Below are 14,124 nucleotides of genomic sequence, written 5' to 3'. Positions count from 1 at the left end.
TGAAACACACACTGAGATTTTAAAGCAGCATGGTTGCATTGCAAGCAATCAGCTCACGGATACCAAGGGACAGGGTCTGGAACAGCAACTGGTGAATCATTGAATCATTCACATTCAGAACACATTTTTTTTTAATGCCACCCTGTGTCCCAACGGCAGCCATTTTGCAGATGGAAAAATTGTTGTTGATTTTTCTACATATCCTTGCAGATTGTTTAGCTCCTCAGCGTCAGAGTTGGGAATTGGACCTACATTTTAGGGCTTTCAGACATTTATTGTATCAATTAATCCGAATTGCCTGAGAACAGAGAAATTAATCACTGGAGAGTGGAGAGTGGTGTGACTTGGGTACCGCCAGGAAGTCTGACTCATTGGCCAAATGCAAAGTCTCATTTCTTCCTGGGTTTATCTTCTGTCTTGGGCTCTTTGGCCATCACAGTGCCATGATAATGAAACTGATGATCCTCTTCCTCTCTCTCTCTCTCTCTCTCTTTCTCTCTCTCTCTCTCTCTCTCTCTCGGAAATCAAGAATGTTCACAATGACAAGCATGACAAGACATTCTCTCCCTCCTCCTTTGTGGCCTATATCCTCTCCCTCCCATGGAGCCATGAGGCAGCTACCTTCCAGCTCACAGGTGCATTTAAGTCAGCTCTTGAGAGCTTAAGGTGTTTTCCTTACAATGGTAAAGTGTATCTCTTGCCAGTAGCCAGCAGTCTCTGTCCACATCATGTAGTTAGAAGCAGCCATAGAGGTCACGAGCATACCTGCTCCTTTGAACTCCGTGCAGAGCATTCCCGAGCCCTGGGATTCTGCCTGGGTTCCAAAGTCAGTGACTAGCCTGGTACTTGAAAGAAATCTGGAGACAGATGGTAGGAAATCAAAATTGTATAATCACTACCTTCTCACAAATGCTGGCCTGTGATTTTGATGAATCACATCAAAGTGCTGTGGAACTCGCGCTGGGCTTGGTGGAGGTCCACAACTGAAATGCGCATGTCTGAACATCAGGGCTCGTGGAGAGGGGACAATTAAGAGAACTTCACTGGCATTTTGTGGTCCCTCCCTGACAATCAGAACCACTCGTCTTTGAAGATATAGAAAAAACAACAACAACAACAAACCAGTAAGGTACATTTCCATGGACACACCAATCTGTTATTGAAAGAAAATCCCATATCGGAAAGAATCAATTCTCTTTTGGATAGGCAGCCTGATACTTAAGAGAGAAAAAAAAAAGTAGATTCAAAACGGGTCTTTTTTTTCTCTAATATTTCTCCCTTTGAGTTTTGCTATAAGACTATTCTGTAGATCCTGACATCTTCCTTTGATTTTCTTTTTCTGATTAGATACCAGACAATCTTTCTTTGCTTCATTTTTTTTTTTTTTTCATTTCTAAACTAGAAATGCTCAGCAGTTATCTGACAAACCACGCACTGGTCATCCTGGGTGAATGCTTGCCAAAGCAAGTAAGTGGATATGGGATCAAGTGAGGTAGGAGGTACCTCTCGGGGCCACTGTGGGTTGGTACTGATTCCAGGCACAATGTACATGATGCTGAACCCTCCTCCCACTCAGTCAGCTTTCTTAATGCCAGCATCAGTGTATGGAGCAATCAAGATGCTTCGGCTGGCTCCTGCTCCTTCCCTACTGCTGTTAGCTTATTCTATGGCAAAGAATTATATTTCCTCTTTCCCTGAATATTTCAAAACAGTGCAAATAATATATAAGTCCATAAACATAGGAGTGCTTTGGGTTCTTCAAAGATTAATTTTGAGAATAGAAAAAAAAAAGCACATTACATGTCTCTAGCCTCCCATTTGGAAAGGCAAACACAGTGGGGTAAAGCATGTATATCTTATTCTAACCCACTGTCATCCAAATGCAGAGAAGCAAAGGATTTGGAGGTTGGTGGTGTGTGTTTTAGAATTCCTGCTCTGCAGCTTTATGTCTCGATGAAAAGGGACTCAGCTTCCGTTTCATTATCTGTGCAAATCGGCCTGCTAATCTCAGTAACATTGACTTTACAGAATCATGAAAATTAAACGTTTCATTGCTTTTTCTTTTTTAATAGGAAAGCCTGAATTGAAAAGGTAGTTGTTATTATATATTGAAGGAGGGTCAGAAAGTCACCAAAACATCTGGAAAAGGCTTGTCATTTGTTGTCACGGTTGTCACTCAGGGAGTGATACAGAGACAAATGGCAGGAACCAGCAAGGCAAGATGCACCCTGCTTTGAAGGGCTTCTTTCTCTGAAGCTCTCTTAGCAATCATACCTTCAAACTTTCCTCACTTCTTGAGCAGATTTCCATGTGCTTTCTGATCAGGGAAACAGTGCTGTTAAAGGAATCTCAAGCTGTTAGAGAAAAATCTTCCTGCCACCTTTTTCTCTTCCAGCATCTTTCCCTTAGATATTAGGCTCCTCTCCCTGGTGTGTTCGCGGCTCCTAGGATGCATCGCACTGCATTCAACCTCTGCTTGCCTGCATGCCAGCCTTTGATTGAGGAACCAGAGATCGATTTGTGAACTGGGAACCGGATAGTGTAGATTCCAGCAAAGACAGGCTTTGATAATGTCATCTCTATCGTGGTTGATTGGAGCAACACATTACTTTCTTGCTCCTGTTATTGTTAGAAACACTAGGGTCTGACCCTGTAAATTATCAACAGCGCAATATTCCTTTTGAAACTGATTCTTAATACAAATGCATTGTAAGAAAAAAAAAACCACTGATTACATTCTTAGCTAGATCACAGCACTGCATTCTGCATGTGGTGTTGAGGGCATTTATCCCTTTGCATGACGAAAGTACCACAGTTTTCTTTAGTTAATTCAGAGAGGAGGGAGGAAAGGCTGGAGGCCAAAATGCGAGCTAACATGACCCTTAAAAGAAAGGGAGACTTCTATTTTGAGAAAATGATCCTGAGCCAACATGTGGGTTAAGTCTGAGCCTTCCTGGGTTTACATTTGCTGTCTGTGGCATGTCTGCAGAAAAGCTGCAACCTCCAGACTGCAATCCATAGCCATTTCTGGACAAAACAGTGTGTTTCTTAAAAATCTTCACTTCGTCTAGAAATTATAGAGACAAATAGCAAGATTTATCAATCGTGCTGTCCACGCAGCTCTGAACTCCTCCTGAGGAGATAGCCAAAGGGACTTTTGAAGCTTTGATAAACACCCCTCAACCAAGACAAAAAGCTGGCATGAAACATCGCCAAACAATTCCAGGTACTCCAGGTACAAAAAAAAAAAAAAAAAAAAAAAAAAATCTGCAGCAGTCTGTAGCTCCTGAATCCAATTTACCCTTCCATATGAATAATGGGCATGTTGCCATGGGAGACGCTCCTGGCATGTGATGAAGCTGTATGTCATAATGGTATGTGATAATGTTCACTTGGCCACTAGCATTGATGGAAGGTAGCCATGTGTAATGACTGTTCCTTCCTAAACAGCAAAGGACAGAGGCATCACCCTCCAACTAGAACTTTCAATACTTTCAGGTTAGTAAAAAGAGTAAAGCTGGGTTTTTTTGGGTTTTTTTTTTTTTTTTTTTTTTTTGGTTTTTTAAGAGAAGCTTTCCTAATTCTTGGCTCCCCAGAAATAATCTATATAGTTCTGCTTCTGTTTAGCAGCAGAGACTTTCTAAGAGAAAGTAACGTGTGAAATCTACTTAGGAGAAAAAAAAATCCCAATTTAAAAAACAAAGAAAGAAAGAAATAGTGATGTGTTTCATGAAAAATGGCTTAAATTAAACCTCTTTGATAGGAAGTAAATTTTCCATGCAGACAAAGTTCTGTTTCTTCATTTTAGAGCATGCTACTTCATTATTTCTGCTAATGATGGGCGATACACTATGCTAGTCATTTCTTTCCCATCTTGAGAACTATGAAACACCTAAACGGTTTTTTTTAATAAGAAATAACAAAAACTCATAAAGATCTTTAAATTTTTACCATAGATTCTCATTTAATTAAATCAACTTCTTAGAATGTATGCTGTCTTACTCTGAAACAAATAGTAGCATAAATTTTTATTTCTCTTGATTAGTAACTTTAAAAAGTATTTAATATAAAACAAATCTAAGGCACCTCCAGCCAAGTTAGATGTCTCACGATTTCCAATTGTTTTAAATTAATTTTAATGTTTAAAATGGCTATTAAACATTTTAATGTTTATATTAAAATACCCTTCAGGTTTTTTGTGTGTTATCAAGTAAATCGTACTATTAAAATATTGAATCAAAGTATCTATCCCATGTTAAAGTTTTCTATATTATTTCCCTAAAGAAACAAGAACTACATAGGATGCTAACGAGGATATTGTACTGAGGGGGGCTCTTCTGCATTTGCACAAAGACAGGACTGCAGCTTATAAGATCATATGTCAGTGCTTGTCAAAGGTCAGCAAGCTCCTGTTCAATAAAATTTAAATCTGGAAACCAATACTCCCAACATTTGATAATGTTTCTAAAGGAAAAAGAAAAGTTAATTCTCTCTTTAAAAAATGAAGAGAAGCAAAACAGATGACCTAAGTTATGATGTTTCTAAAGTGCTTTTTTTTTTAAGTACATGAAATTATTGGCTTTATAGTTTCAATTTGATCCTGTTTTTTTTCTTCACTCAATTCACAAGAATAAATGAAAATGTAAAATAGATACTGAGGTGTCTGTCCTTCCTTATCTAACTTTACTTTGAAAAAGTTAATTTCTTTTCAGGTAGAAAAAAAAACAAAATCAATCGAACAAACAAACAAAACCAAAATGAAATAAGTAAACAAAACCAGGGATCCAAACAAGGCTGTCAAAAAATTATAATAACTCATTTTTTTCTAAGTCTGTGTTATCATTAAGCTGGGAGTTTTACATACTGGGCACTTGGTGGATACCCACGGCGAGAGCTAGCACAGGCTGCATTTCTCTTTCATTATTTGAGACTCAGCACATTTTTCTCTTATAATTGAATGTTTCACGAGATAGGAAGATTCTCTGACTGAGCCAGAAAATTCAAAATAAGCCACAGGTGCACTTGTTTTAAACAGAAGTGTCTGATGGTAATGGTGATGGTGGTGTAGGGCACCATCTGGGTCTGGCTGGTTTGGAGCTTTTTATACAGATCGTGTGGGCTTGAACTTGGTTTCTGCTTCTCCGAGTGTTGGTATTGTAGGCATGAGCCACGAAGCTAAGCAGATGAGTAGTGCTTAACAGGCTAACAGGTGAGGCACTGACTATAGAAAAACAGACTTTCGATGCCATCTCAGGGTGCTGACGCTGAAGGGGCACAGATCTCAGCACCCTGAGAAGGAGCCAGAGAAGGAGTTGGGAAGTCAGAAGGAGGAGGAAAAGGACAGGGCGGTTCATTGAGATCATCGTGAACCTCCGAATTCCTAGTATTGCGAAATGAGGCAAGAAGAAGGGAGTAAGAAATGAAGAAAGAAAGCAAAAAAAAAAGCAACAAAGCAAGAGAGAGAATGAAAGAAAGAAAAACATGATTCACATATGAAAATACAGTCAGCTGGTGTTCAAGGTTTTTATTTAACTAATAAGGGATGAGGGAGATGTTATAATGGGGTCAAACCACAGGTATGTGCAGTAAGGAAGGTTGAGATGTTTATAAAAAAAAAAAAAAACGGTAAAAGTGTTTCTCCGTAAGGTAATAATCAATTCTATCCTTCCAAACGCTATTTGTATTCCTATAAATGAGAATTAGTTCATCATTATCAATCTCCTACAGCTTGCATGATTACAAGATAGCTTTTACTTAATAATAAAAGACAAAAATAACTAGAGGAATGCCTCGGGTAGGCTACTTGGAAATTTTTCTCTCGTCAATTTCAAAATGTTTTGTAACTTTCCCTGCCAACCTATGCAACAGGGGGATCCATTCAGGCCAGTCACAGCCGGGCAATATGATTGGGAAAGAGATATGGAGTCCCTGGCAGCAGTAACCTCGTGTACTCCACAAAACCCACGCCTGCATTATGCAGCGAAATGCAGGGCATGCCACAGATGCAGTCACATATGTAATTTAAAATTTGCTAGTACCCACATTTTAAAAAGCAAAAGAAGCAGTTATCAAATGTAAGAAATACATACACGCAAAGCATTTCAACATGTAATAAATATGAAGAACTAGCAACGAGATACTTATTTTTAAATTATAAGATCCTCAAAAGCCAGTGTGTTTCAATTCAGAGTAGCCACACACATTACAAATGTTTATCTGACCACATATGGCCAGGAGCTCAAACACTGGGGAGGTGGCTAAGTTTAGCGCTGTTTTTGAATATTAATTAAAAAGTTTGGCATCTGTCTCAGCCCTCCCGTACTCAACCAGTTACTTTCCCAGGTTGCCAGGTTGTTAGATCTCCTCATTTAAGAATGGGACATGCTCAATGCTCAAGGAAACTATAATCCAGGACAACTGTCCTGTGTGGCCCCAGCAACACTCATTAGCAGTCTGTGCTGTTATCTTCTCTTGAGATCTTGCCTACCCCGTTGTTATTGCCAAAAAGGATGTGCATGAAGGGACATGGCAGGAACCGTAATGATAGACATATTATTTCGTATCTGTAACCTGAGTATAATAGTGCCCATCAAATATATTAACATTTTTATTTTCATGTCTCTCTTGTGGCAAGGAAAGAAGAAGATTTCTCATAAGCTCTCTTTCAGTGTAGATTAGGAAGGGACCCAGTGTCTGGAACACTGGCAACACCTCGTGGGGCTAGTGGATCCAACTTTAAGCCTCATCTGTGAGAGAGAAAGGCTCCCTCTTCCTACAGCATCCATCATCATGGTGCCTAGCAAGTTACAGCGCAGCACGAGCTGAGGCAGGAAGGGGCTGAGGAGAAAGGTCTAGGAGAGCACCCTGTTTATCCACAGGAGCCAGGGGAAACCCTCTCTTTAAACTAGCTCTTTCATGACATCTATAGTTACATTTTTTTTCCTTTACTTTATTCTCTCCTCACTGGGTTTTCTGAGATAATTCAAGACCAAGGTAAGACAGTTCATTGGAAATGTCAATACAAAGCTATTTACAAAGTTACAAAGTTACACTGGACTTCTTCCTTGCTTGTTACAATTCTGGGGCTTTATATAATCTGAGCTAGGAGGATACTCTGTGTGTGTGTGTGTGTGTGTGTGTGTGTGTGTGTGTGTGTGTGTGTGTGTGAAAGAGACAGATAGAGAATAGGTCATCAGATGAGACACATCTCACTCCCTTCATTTTCCCAGGACCCTGGCTAAAATCAGTGTCCTAGGACCCAGTGGTCAACACAGCAGCCTTTGGTGTCCTCCCCTGCCCTTCACACCAGCTCTTGGACTTTCAAAAGAGCATGAAAAGTCGTGCTTCTCTCCTCCCCACACCCCATTCCAGCCACCTCGACCCCACTAGTCACCATTTGCAACCATCTCCTCCCTCATATGAGTGGCAGTTCCACCACACAAGAGACACAGGCATCCCATTCAAGTGGCAGAGTTCATCTGTGTTTAACATTAGCTGCTCAAAAATACCACACTGAAGGACTGGGCCCTATAATGTTTGTGTAAGGAAGGAGCAAGGAAGAAAAGACTCCATGTGCTGGATTCAAGAAGGGGGAGCTTTCTTTCCCACTATAAACAGAAATGATTATAAAACCAGAGCGGAAAAAAAAAAAAAAAAAAAAAAAAAAAAAACCTCCTTGCTCTTCACTTTGGCAGGAGGGTTTCGATTCTTGCAAGGCCTATTCTTTGCATGCTGACTTCTCCTGGGTTTTGCTACAGTCCAGGCAGGGAGATAGAGACCAAACCAAATAAAGTGCCCCCAAAGGACCTTCTCCACCCCCTCCCAAAGCGCCTATGTTTTAATTCTCTGCAGCTTTTCAAACAGTCAAATAGGGAGGTTTGACAGCCTGTGGTGGGAAAGAATGTCCGTGTTCTCTGTGGACACCCACTTTGGATAATCCCAGCTGGCAGCAGGACAGCGGGGCCACAGCTGGGCAGAGGGATTTTTTTGTCAGTCTCTTCTTGGCACATTCTGTCATCACAGAACTGTGTTTTCCTCTCACCAAATGGGTAGAGAGCAGGTTTGAAGCTGATTTTTCACGGAATGCAGACCATACCTATTGCCCCAGAGCATCTGAATCTAAGGCTCCAAGCACTTTTTTTTTCCATGCATGGTCCCCCTTATGGGTACCTACTTTGAACTCAATATCCCTGAGTCCCCTGGACTTTCTCACTCCCCCCACATTCAACTCTGGAATAGGATGGCCATCCTAAGACCATCTTTATCAGGTGAGGTAATAACAGGCCCATAGACTCTCTTGAACCATCTTCCCAAGTGTGCTTGGGTGAATGATGGCAAGACAATGAAACGTTCCACTCTATCTGCTTAGTATGTGAACTTAGGACTAAGCCCTCCCTGTCACACACTATATATAGAAGAATGACATTTGAGGGGCACCTGATGAACACTGATGGCCCAGATTCTAAGAGCTTCATTTGGCAGAAATCTCTTGATCAATACCATGTGTCACACTCTCTTATCCCTCAAAACTATTCCCCTCCCAGTCAACATCCAGAGATTGCAGCAACCTCGTAAGTCCTTCACCAGTGCATCAAAATGGCTGCAGGCATCTCCACTTCACCCCAGGCTGCCTTTGTACAGCAGTCTCCATACGCACAGGGCACACTTTCAAAGGACAAGAGGCAATGGGCCATAGAAAGTACTAGACCCAAATAACCTCACAGGGTTCCTAAGGACAGGGCTTGAAGTCTGGGAAGGACATGCCAAATGAACTGCAGGTGTGAAGGAGATGAGCTTGCTCCAGTGTGGTGGAGAGTCAGCCATGCAGATTTCAAAGTTATGTCGACCTCCTAAGGTTACAGTCATTAAATCAAGAATGTAAATCTTTAGCCAAAATACCCTGTTTCCTAATACAGAGTTCTTTTTTGGCAAAACTCTGCATAGGAATGCCTCCTGCTCCTTCTTCCTCTTTCCAGCCTTGTGCACCCTGCTGAAGCCCATTTTATATTAAGGGGGGTGGGGAGGCAATAGAAATAAAAAAGAACAAACGTGTTGGGGCTCTTCTCTCATCCTGTGATTTCTTATCAACTTTGAAGCTAATAAAATGTAAGTGCAATTCAGCCGTGAACTTAGGGTATAAACTGAGGGAATTCGGAGCTTATGTTTTCAATTAATTTATATTCAACTCATCAAAATACTTTGCAATTTCAAGAAGGGGAGACCTATTTGATGTTTAAGGAATTGTTTCCAGCTTTTAAAGGGAAGCTTGTAGATTTCTTCTCGTTTCCAAAGAAGAAGCTGCGGGATGCTTAAGGAAACAGGAACTCCGGTGCAGAGAGGTTCAAGGATGGCGTCAAGCTCAGAACCGTGAATTTGGCAAGGGTTCAAAAGTTGGCAAAGTGAACCCTCTCATCCCTGCCTACAAATAATAAATATCACCAGGAATGGGGGAGAGGGGAAGCCACTGGAAAGCCATAACTTATCCTGTCTCCAGCCTTACAGTTCTCTCTCATAAACCAGGAGTTCTTTGGAGAACTTAGGCTGTGCTGCCTGCAGGGAGCTGAGCTCGCCTTGGGTCGTAAATTACCTTGTTTGGTCTAAGCTTTCGCCCAGGTCCAACCAACGGACAGACGGCTCTGCAAGACCCATCACCCAGCTTGGGGCTTCTTAAATTATTCTTCATCTGGTTGTGACATCTGAAAAGCTAGAGGGAGAAGGATCACCCCAAATCTGACCTTCCTGTACCACTAGGTATACACACACACACACACATCATTCAAGAGAAAAAGATGCAACCACATCCTATTTATATGCATAAGTGCGGTGGGACAGAGCTTTCTTTGTGTGACCCTAAATGCACAATACAATGTATATAAACTTCAATTTTTTTTTTAAATAATAATGTGATGCTGAGCCTTTTCTTCAGCTAAAATAGTTTGGGTGAATGTTGCAATCTCCCCCTTAAGTCTCGTCTCCTAATCAACACTTTGTAACCACTCACTTTGCAACTGTAGCCAAATGTGCAAAAGGCAGAGCGACACAAGCACACAAACATCTCAGCACCCAGAGTATCTGAGAGGAACGGCTGTGGTCCCTTGAAATGAGATCAAGACTAAGAGAGTAGGTAGCCAGCCAAAAGAAATAACTCTTATCCGTAAAAAGTTCCACAATAAATCAGAAAGCCTTTTTTTCCCACATGTCACCTGACATGTTTAATTTGTCTGCTTTGACAGAATCATGGCAAGCCCAGCTGACCATTGGCACAATTAGAATGAGCCTTTGTGATGAGGGGTAGGCCATCCCGCACAGATGCACATAGTGGGGGGACTCACAGAGCAGGCATCCTGGAAACACTGCAGGCTAGCTCTATATGATGGAGCATAGAACCAAGATTTAGACTCCATGGATTTACAACACATCGAGCCAATGGGAAGATGCAGTACCTGTCATATTACCCAAAACTTTTAACTTCTTCCTCTCCTCCCTTGTCTCCCCCTGGAATTCACCTTTGTCATAAACTCCAGGGAGTGATAGAAGCTTCCTCATTTTCACTTCAGAATTGTACTTATGGAACACAAGATTTACACCAAAGACAAGGAAGTACTCTTATGATTGTCTGCACCCTCTGAGCCAAGGAAAGCTGGTGGATGTATTAGTGTCAGTTGGCTAACACATCTGGTCATACGATTTCTTTGGAAAGAGCTTTTTCCCAGGAAAAGGAATATACCTGGGCCTGCTAACAAAAGAGGCTTTCAATGCCTGCACTTGGTTTGGGAAAACAGGATCACAGTTGCCATGTGACCACGGGGCTGCCTACCCAGCCTGTACCAATAGGTACATCTAATTCCCAAACTTTCCATGGTACCAAGAGACTCTTCATGCCCAAATCCTTATATGGGTAAACCTATCTCAGCAAGGACTAAACTATCCCTGTGATTCTAGATGAGTACATTAAAACATGGTGAAGCTCAGGTGACGTCCCCACACTCCTTCTGTGTCAGCCTCAAATCCAGACAGTCTGACTCCAGGGTGCTCTGTCCACCACTCTGCCTGATCCGAATTTCATGAGTTAGAGGTGCTGTCTGCAGTGGATTCCTACCTACTGAGCACCAGGAAGATAGATAGTCAGCTAATAGTTGGTTGTCCACTTGTGTTTTGTCTTCACACTTGTTCATTCGTTGTTTACTATTTTAATATAAATTGAAATATAATACACATAAGAGAATCAAAATACTCAGTCCTGTGACTTTACCACAGTTATACATGTATGCTCAAACTAAGAAGTGTCATTTCTAACACAGAAGTCCCATTTCATGCTCCCTTTAAGTCATGCCTCAACCCCAATCCAAATGCTACGGGGGCAGAGGGGTAACGCAGGGAACACCTTTGATTATAAGCAACTGCTTTGTAATCTTGTTACTCCTTATATACTTTGTACTCCCTCGGACAAGTCACTTCCCCTCCTTTAAGCCTCGGTTCCCCTCCCTCATAACATGGGAACAGAATCTGCATCATGAGGTCATAGTGAAGTTCAAAGGAGCCCACACCATGACTAAAACTTCATCTTCTGCACTCCTGCAGACCGCCAGCAACAATCAAGAAGTTAAGGACACAATGAGATCCAAAGCAAAATAGCTGACAAGAAGAGGGAGAGAGTGACTAGCAGCCCAAAGTGTTGTGCAGGGTCCTTAAAAAACCAAACCCATCCCAAGGCTCGGGGGAGAACAGCACTGAGCAGCCGCAGTAGAGCTGAATATAGATCAAGTCTCAAAGACACAAGTGTGCAGAGTGAGCTGTTATTTGAAGCAAATTATCCCTTCTTTCCACTCACAAGTCCATATGCGTGCATAGGCACACACACACACTTGCATGCCTGCACATGTACACCATCCAAGATTCCAGTTGTCTAGAATTGGGAGTATCTTTTTAAACTTCCTAGGACAGCAAGAAAAAGCATATTTCTTCCTGTGCCATGGGCAACTTAATTTCCTCTTGACCATTATATTTCATTAACCATTTTGACCACAAAATGCAAAAACACTGCCTCTAAGGTGGAAGAGACCCCAGCAGACCACTGCCTTCTTTATACATGTTTGTACCAGTTTCGTTAGAACTTCCTGGTTCTCTCAGTATAAATCAGGGTAAACAGCTGGCTTAAAGCACAGATTGGGGGCAGGAGGTAAGACACTTCAAGAAAATACAAACACAAGATCTAGAACATGCCGCGTGTGCTTCTTTTCTTTCCCCGTGAAAGACACATTTACAGCCACAGCCTTTTTATGTCTGCATATAAACGTCAAAATAATTGATGTTATTGGAGTTTTAAAAAGGAAAATAAAAATGTTTCAAGCAATATTAAAAACGATAAGCATGTGATTCTATTTTGAATAACAAGTTGATTACAGTAAAGGACAGAGAAGTTGAGATTTCTCATTGGTCCCAACTGGAGTGAGGCCTGACATATGGAACTGCTATATTATAGCTGAGTTTAGAAAATCTTGATAGAGATAAGAGAAGAGGCCTTTGCTTGGTCACCAACCCCACTGGTGTCCTTACATGCCCTCTCTTGCCTTTCCCGTTTTTCTCTTCACATTTATTATGAGGTAAGCAGACCAGAGATAAAGATGAAACCAACCACACTGTGAGACTCAAGTTCTCATAGATCTTTTTTAGTGCAGTACAGATAATATGACTTACAGAGCTTTTCAACAGTGTGGCCATATGGCTGACCAGGAACAACATGCTTCCTTCCTGGGTGGCTGGTTGACTGTGGGCTGGAACAGTACGTGATGTTCAAGATAAGAAAAATCCAGAAGCTCCCAGTACTGAGTGTGTGGTTTAACCAAATGAGGAGAATGGGAAACGGATGGACAGTGGGAAGCTGCCTCGTTTGCAGCATGTGTCAGAGCCAGCGTGGGGATCTAAAGTGGGGCAGGTTCTCCCTCCAGCAGGCTTTGTCCCAGCAACTCAGAACCACTGAGATAGCAATGGAAGCTGAGTGGCTGTGTTACCTTTTAGGGATCTTGCAAATACCAAAGAGATCACCGTAAGGTTCTTTGTGCCCTGTAGCTTGTTGAGGATGATAAAGGATGCCCTCTGTAGGGCTAAAGACTGTGTGGCTCTATTTCCAAAGCCAGTAGTCTCCATTCACCTCTCAGCTTTCTTCATCCTTCCCCATACAAGATGCTGGTGATTGCCTCCGACATGACAGTAGCCTTTAGTCTTGACTGTGTGTTACATACCCTGCCTTTGGACCAAGAAACTGCTGGCCCCACAGCCTTCTGCTGGGCCCGAAGCTTCTCGTTGCAGCTTTAGTGACAACATTAGATTTGGCCATGTAGAGTGCTTCTTCAGGTTGGACCCATAGAAAGAAACCTAAAAATAAATAAGTAGATAAATAAATAAAAACAAGCCATAATTAGCACTGTAGCCCAGTGATTTCCTTTCCTCTCTGGTTATTCATATTATGTAAATGAGCCTCATAAGAACAATTTTAAAATCAACCACATGTAACTCAACAAATTCTTACTTCTGATGATGCCTTTTATTTGACTCTCCCTTTTAGCCTTGTTCATGGCCATCTGACAATAGCTGTTGATGCCCCAGACTCTATCTTTGGACATGTATGAGCCATGAAACCATATTATAGGCAAGGGCATGGAGTAACCACAGTGTTTATTAGACTAAGACAAGAGGTTCATAAACGCAAGGCTAACCCTGGATATATGGTGAAACTCTATTTAAAAAAAAAAAAAGAAAGAAAATGGAAAGAAGAAAGGGATGGAGGGGGAGGGAGGGAGGAAATAAAAGAAAGAGGAAGGAGAAACAAACCTGTATAATGTTACAAATTCACATACATGTTCTTATCTATCCTTTTAAAACTGGCTGTGTAGCATGTAAAAATGAAGAGTAATGTTTGTGTTAATAATTTTAAATTTAGGTTTTCTTTACTTTTAAGGGGTCAGCAATTATAAAACCATTAACACATGCATAAAGTGTAAAGTGCCCTTGTGTGCTTTTTGGAAAAAAGGGCTCCTCCACCTTTCATGCCACCGATAGCTGGCTCTGCCCCCAGCCATTGCATCAATCTCAGAACAATTGTCTATGAGGAGTGAGTCCACCCAG

General features: G+C 41.5%; 1 long non-coding RNA gene across 1 annotated transcript in view; it reads right to left on the bottom strand.

Annotated features, from left to right (window-relative positions):
* LOC143434514 (uncharacterized) overlaps positions 1-14,124 on the bottom strand; it is a 116,759-nt gene that overhangs the window by 9,805 nt on the left and 92,830 nt on the right. Inside the window, exon 2 of the long non-coding RNA XR_013104024.1 lies at positions 13,242-13,374. This is a non-coding gene — a long non-coding RNA (uncharacterized LOC143434514). The remainder of the gene's footprint in view (positions 1-13,241; positions 13,375-14,124) is intronic.

The sequence above is a fragment of the Arvicanthis niloticus genome, chromosome 15, assembly GCF_011762505.2.
Source record: "Arvicanthis niloticus isolate mArvNil1 chromosome 15, mArvNil1.pat.X, whole genome shotgun sequence".
In the NCBI taxonomy this organism is placed as follows: domain Eukaryota; kingdom Metazoa; phylum Chordata; class Mammalia; order Rodentia; family Muridae; genus Arvicanthis; species Arvicanthis niloticus.
The sequence above is the reverse complement of the archived record's forward strand: the minus strand, read 5'-3'. Positions and strand labels throughout refer to the sequence as shown.